This window comes from Amblyomma maculatum, chromosome 2 (assembly GCF_055883805.1).
Source record: "Amblyomma maculatum isolate TAMU_Amacu chromosome 2, ASM5588380v1, whole genome shotgun sequence".
In the NCBI taxonomy this organism is placed as follows: Eukaryota; Metazoa; Arthropoda; class Arachnida; order Ixodida; family Ixodidae; genus Amblyomma; species Amblyomma maculatum.
In genome coordinates this window covers 147,029,724-147,036,921 of record NC_139345.1, presented here as the reverse complement: position 1 = coordinate 147,036,921, position 7,198 = coordinate 147,029,724, and positions in this window count along the sequence as shown.

Below are 7,198 nucleotides of genomic sequence, written 5' to 3'. Positions count from 1 at the left end.
ATTGGCTTTTAAACATGGCAAAGAGCGCGAACAAACCAAGCACAAAAAGAGCGAACATGTGACGGCAGTTGATTTGCGATATTCCTTTTGTCTTTCTTCACAGTTAACGCAAGACTCTAACAAGCATAAATTTTTAAAATGTTTCTGAAGCCTCTCGCACGGTGCCCTTTATAACCTGCGCCGCTCTTGGATGTTAAGTCGCTTATTTCTTACCGCTTACATCTATTAGTTGGTGTGACTGTTCTCGCTTCATTTGGTGTTTGCGTATATTTCCCCTCTACAGCCTTAAATTCTGGTGGCTGCAGCTTTCCATACTGTGGTCTGTGAGCTTTACGCAAGACGTATTGGAATATTTCTCTTCGCTGTTAATTTTTCGAGATATGGCCACCGCTGATATAAGGCCTAAATGACACATCGTCGCAGTATCCACGAGATTAAATTAACGAATAATTGTTTTTCATACACACTGCAGTTTCTTGCTTATATTTCAGAAGGTGAAAGCTGAGACATGTCTAAACCCAGTAAAATAGTCTGCCCAGATGGATGTTAAATGGAGCTAAAGAGTACGATATTACGTGTTCGCATCGACAATGTTAGGATAACTTTCTACACTTTATAAAGAGGATACTGTACGCAAAGCCATAGCGTACGTCGTAATGCGCATATGCCAAAGTAATTTCATGGCCGCAATTTCTGATCCTTGCATTAAGTATTCTATAGGCATCCCTGAGAATGTGCTCAATGTACTCTCCTGACTTAGATGACAGGGAACTTTGGAATATTATAAGCAAGATAAGTTGCTGAAGCGGCCAGTTTTTTATATGATCCGCATGCGTCATCAGCACTGCAATTTCAGCATACTGAAAGATTTGCTTCTTCAAATAATGAACGAAATTCTAGAGACCAGAATAATGCCGCAAGAACTAAAGATTTTTATTTGAGGCCTGTGTACAAACCCGGAAGAAACGTTACTGCGTTAACTACAGGCCCATTTTCAATAAATCTGCCTTGGCACATCGTTTGGAAAAAAAAGAAACTTGGATTCTGGCGAGAAATATTCGTTGAACACTCCAGCACAATATGGATTCGCGAAAAACCGGAAAATCTTTATATTTGTCCGATGCTGTTAGCGGTGCATTAGGTTTGGTTTGGTTTACGTGATTTAACGTCCCAAAGCGACTAAGGCTATGAGAGATGCTGTAGTGGAGGACTCCTGAAGTTTAGACCATCTGTGGTTCTTTAACGTGCACTGACATCACAGAGCACACGAGCCTTCCTTTTCGTCTCCATCGACAAGCGGACGCCGAGGCAGGAATACGATTCCGTATTTTTGGGCGCAGTGGTCGAGTGCCCTAACCACTACATTACCTCGGCTGGACTTATGGTGCAATTGAAAATAACTAGCTTTTAGTAGCATTGTTGCTTGAATACGCAGGTTTCAGGGAACGACAATCTACTTTCCAGGGCTATTTCACAGACAACTGGCCGTGTGGTAAGATTACGGATAAATAAACAGTGAACTGAAATAATATAATTGGGACTTCCACAAGGGATTAAGCTGGCTCCACTACTATTTAATATAATTCTGTCTATGAACTAGGTTTCTTGAAAGTGACGTCAAGAGTTTTCTAATATGTAGCCGACACGACACTCGCTCTTGGTTTCGCTGACTTTGATGTCAGTTGGTTTTACGCGACTGGTCGGAATCGGATGTAACATTCTCGCTGGACTCGGAGGCGAATTCTAGTGTGGACGGGCAGGGGGGGGGGGGGGATGCCGATGCAGCTGCACCCCAGCCTCAACGGGAGAAGACCCTCCCGAATCAATTCCGGTGGATTCAACGGACGCGACAAGCCTGCCAGTTCACAAGGATGCAGAGGCAAAGAAGGCGATGGAGGCCCCCCAGGAAAGGAGAAGTGGCCGTACGAACTCTGTAGCCACCGCTGGGAAACACCACCATGCCGACACCAGCACCGACGGTGAGAAGGCGGGAGCATCCAGCATCGAATAACCACCAGCAAAGGCATCTCTAGCAAGGCGGTCCACTTTGGGGCCGCGGCCTAACATCTCGGCTGAGAGAGAGAGAGAGAAATAACATTTATTGCACCCGTCAAAAGGTTGCTGAGGATCCGAGGCGAAGCTCTGTCCCAACCGTGTCCTCCCCCTCAGCCGTCGACCTGGATCCCTTGGATCTGAGCAGCGGCCAGACCAAGACGGATGACTTCTCGTTGCCCTTTTTCGTTCTGCTTGAGAAGTAGAGCCTCCCAGGACTCATCTGTTCTGTCAGGTTCTCCAAATCTAGGACACGTCCATATCATATGGATCATGTCCGCTATGCCATAATTGTTCCAAAGACAAAGCGCATCCCGAGCAGGTTCAGGTGCTCTCGCGGGACGACGCCGGCGACAGCTTTGGCATCTAGTCTGGCTAGACGCTAGAGGTAAGCACCATGCTCTCTGTTTCTGCTTCGTATTGTCACGCAGTGGTGACAAGGCCGTACACACCAAAATAAGACACAGGCGTTATAGTAGTGAAATTAACTCTTTATTGGGCTGACTAATACCTAAGCAACTCGGCGGCGGCGATAGCAACAAACGTGCTCGTCGATCGTCGAACTAAGAATGCCCGTCGCACTCGTCAACGATCAATTTAAAGGCTGCTCCCAACCATCTAGATAACGCCGCAAACAGTTACTAGCACAACCTGGAACATTGGAGAAACATACGCGACTGGTCGGAATTTTTCAGACTGATCCGGTAATGAAACTGATAAAGGTGCGTCTCGCGACATCGAGCATTAACAAACAAAGAACACAGAATTGATACGCGTGCCAGGCGTGCCAGCATCACAGTGGTAAGGCCGCATGCCGGTGGCTTTTAAAAAATAACAAATACAGTTTTGAATGTTTCGGGGTATTACTCCCCCCTTGAAAAACGTCGCCTCGATGTTCCAAAACAAAATAACTTAAACATAACCACTACAAAGTTTAAACACCACCGATTCTTTAACGCGCGTAATATGGCTTCAGCCATACAACATGTACGATTTCTGAGCGTGCGCGTCGCCCTTGTGATGCTGACATTCCGTCTGATATGCTGACTTGATATGCAATTCAATCGGCGTTTTCCAAAGTACAAGGCTTGAAAGCTCTTGATTCTGATGGTATTACTACCCAGCTCTAGAGAAAAAAAAAATTCCTTTTGCCTAGAACCTGTTTAGATGAAATTAAGATACCACGGTGCGGCTTTTTTGCTTCCCACTATTCTTTCTGGTTACCCTATTTACCTTCCAAAAAGAACAGAAAGTAATGGGCTCAGACCTGTTGCAGGATGTTGTCTAACGTCCCTTTGTAATTCAGATTACAAACTTTCGTCGAGGCTTCCTCTCGCCACCGCCAGCTAGTTGGCGTGGGCCAAGAGGCGTCATGTCGATTGTGTCAGAGGCGGTATCATCCAAACGTGAATTTTTATTGCGCGCATGATTTTAAAGCGAGTATCAGATGAGATAGAATAGATGACTTTTTTTTTCACCTTGCAAAGGCGTTTGATAAACCTCTTAACAGTTTCTTGTTAGCAGGCTTAGAGCATGCAAATATTAGGCGCGTTATGGTGAATGGGATAAGATTGTGCTGTACAAATAAGCGGTGCTTGGACAGTTAAGGGGTACTTTGGGCCAGCATGGACATGCGACATGTCGGCAGTATTTCATGAATAAATAAGAAAGTGGTTCTAAGGTTCAAATTCACAGGCCAAGTTCAACGTAGTTGCAGTCAGTCTCTTAATTACCAAACATTATGCTTAAAGATATCTTTAAACGACAAGCTTATAATTTTGTTTCGTTTAAGGAATTTAACATTCCTGAACGATATCAACTGCAATGGACTTCCTAGTACAGGCCTTTGGAAATTTCAACTTCATGAGGTTCTTTAATCTGCACTAACAACGCACAGTGCACGGTAGCGTTGCATTTAACTTTCAGCCGCCTCTTCGCGACCCCGCCTCTTCGTTATCAGCAGACGGGGGCCTCAACCTATGTTCACTACGGCGGATCGCTGATTTGTAAAACTGTTTATTCAATTTTCAGAAATTAGCAGCCGCATTGAGAACACGTAGCATGCAAATTTCGTCAACTGCAGCAGACACAATTTGAACATCAATTCCACTTTGCTTAAATAGCCACAGTAATGTCACAGAAAATTTTAGCCGAGGAAACAATATTTAGACGTATGTAAACTATGTTTCCTACAAACGCACTGCCAGGCCCATGGTAGACTATGCTAACGTGCGTTCCATGCCTACAATATAAAGTTCAAGTAGTGCAAGAATTTCAGCCATTTGGCAAAACATAATTGGCGAAAGTAATGGCAAAGCAATTTGCAGGGAAGAAGCAGGCTTATATGTCATCTCTGTGATTCCTACAAGCAAAGTGTCAGAAAAATATTTTATGTGCCTATTGCGCTTTTCAAAGCTTGCGAAGTGTAGTATTGCTTCATCCTATTGGATATGCCTCTTGCAACGTTGTAAATATAAAGCGATCCCTAGCTTTTATCCCTAAGTTTAATGATTAGAAAGGATCAAATTTTAGTGTTTAATTTTAGGGTTATTTGCCGAGACCTCTCCGTTGATCCTGCAGAAGCGTCACAGAAGTGCGACAGAAACGGGTGCGTAGTCGAGTAGAGTATAGGATATCGACACTGCGTTAAGCATCTCGCCTCTACAGTGGCTGGAATTTTTATTCTAATTTATTTCGTATTACTACCCCGGCGTAGACACATCGAATAATAGCCGCCTTTGTAGTTATAGAAAATATTAGAAAGCGCTTGTATTTTGCTCTGCGAGACCCGTAAGTATAGATGTCATCAATTTCATAAATTGTTTTCTGAAAAAATGTTGTTTGAGCTGGCTGGACACTTCCTTGAGACATTGAAAATCAGCAAAGCTGGCTTGCACGCATGCGCGAGGGAAACGTGTATTACTGTTCTGAGGAAAGTGTTTGAAATTTCTGAGAATTCCCAAACAATTACTCCTGAATATCTCGGTGTCTTTCTGCTTTGCTGAGCAATGTGTCTGGTTTGCACAAATTATTGAGTTTTGAAGGCTGAGTTTTTTAGATGGGCGAAAAAAACAAGGCTGCCATTTTCTATAAAAGGTAGAAAGATGGATTGGGCCCGGATGTTTTTTAACACGTCTGAAAGACGACCTACATGAGGGCACACACCGCTGCTGCATAAGTACGACCCGGCCATATACAGTTATAATTTATTATCGGTAATAATAAACTTACGTGATGGCGAACCCTTCGAGATCGCAACAATGTTGGAACCGCCTTGAAAGAGGTTGATGCTGCTGCTGGCTACAGATGGGCTTAGTGATGCGAGTTCTGCCGCAATTTCTCCCCCGTAATGGCACTGAAACATTAGTGCCCAGAAGTCACGAACATACATACAATTATACGTAATATTTATTAATCACGACTGCTGTCGCCATCTGGAGTCCAGATTCGTGTCCTGTAAGAAAACTACAGAAAGAAGTGAAACCTTCATTCTACAATACCGGTTTCCGCACGGGTAGACAATGTCCTCGTGCCTATCGCATCTACCGTGTGAAAATTTCATGACCGGTCGATAACAGGCGTGGTAACAATGTGCTCCAGATAGATAGGAGGGGTGCTGTATATATTTAGGGATGTGAGAATTACACGGCAACCAAAATGAGAAAACACGGTTTTGTTCTTGATCGACTAGAAAGAAAATCATGGATTGTCGGTGTATCGTACTGAAGGCTTCACGTTGCTGCCCCAAGTAAGGAACTGCTCTATGTAGTAAACTCAGCCGCGTGAGCTTTTGGGAGCACTTCGAGTTCACCTAAGGTGTGATATATATTAGCCGTGTGCATGCAGTATAGATCTCTAAGCCATATGAGAAACAGCGTCTATTCTGAGGGATAGGATAATCTCATCGTAGATATCGAGGCTTTTTTGCTCTAAACTTTTCACTGAGATAATAAGCATTTGTAACAAGCTGTAAGCAGTAGATATTTTGCTTCTCTAATGCACTGCGTTGGAGATTGCAAACCGTAAAATTATATGCAATCTAGTTTTGTTCGTGCAAAAAATAGAGAATTTTCTTTCGGCAGGAAAACAGTGTTTTGTTATATAGGAAAACGCATATATATGTAATCGAGCATCTAGATTACTCTGTCATTCCTTATTTGTTCTAATGCAGTGTCATATTGAAGAAAGCTGCTGAGGCACGTACAAGCGATGGTTGTATCGGGAAAAAAATGTGGAGGTTTTCGCAGTAATTTTCTTGGTTCCTCCTAGTTCGTTGTAAACTGTGACTTTATGTTAATAATGTAAGCGTATTATAACCGCACACATACATTGTTGATTGTAAATCGGGAAAAGGCGAATGATAGCTGAAGACTGCAACTAATGGAGAGCGAAAAGGTGGATTTTCGCCAACATGAATTGAGCTCCGTTATAGTGAGAGGTAATTGAGGCGCACCTCGAGCAGACGAAAATATTTAGGGTCTTGATTAGGTTTGTATTCAAAGTATTTTGGTAAGAGATTCCACATACAATTAAACACCACCTGCATGGATTTCATTTAAGCATAGTATTCAGTTGTACGAACTTCTTTTACCCTCCCCCCCCCCCCCCTCCCTTAGCGCCATTAAACCCAGTGCAAACGCCCTTCAGTGTAACGAAATTCAGAGCAGTGCGCATGCCAGTTTTATGAAACATTTCACAGGCACCATACCATGTGTCCTAGGTCATACTGAGCCCTTTGGTAAGTACAATCCGCCCTTTTTGTCGTGCTTTTTTACGTTGAGTGCCGCGCCGACCTCGTTTCATTACCGCGTTACGAAGAGTGGCCATTTAGTATTGCACTTGATTAGCTACCTAAGTAAGTTCGTGTCCAGCCGACACCATTGCTGGCTGTATTTTTGTTTTCACGTTTCGTGCATTTAGCTCGCCCTACAGCAATAGTTACCATAGCTAGCAATAGCCACAGCCATCCATAGCCAATGCTTCAGCTATACTAGGCCTAGTCTTCCTAGCTTCGTAGAAGCGTAAGCTTGCTGGTCAATCATTAGCGGCAAACTAAATCGCCCGACTATCGACGAAAAACAGGATATTTTGCGTAGGCTGGATTACAGGCAGCGTCAAGTTGACATTGCGAAGCTATATAGGATCC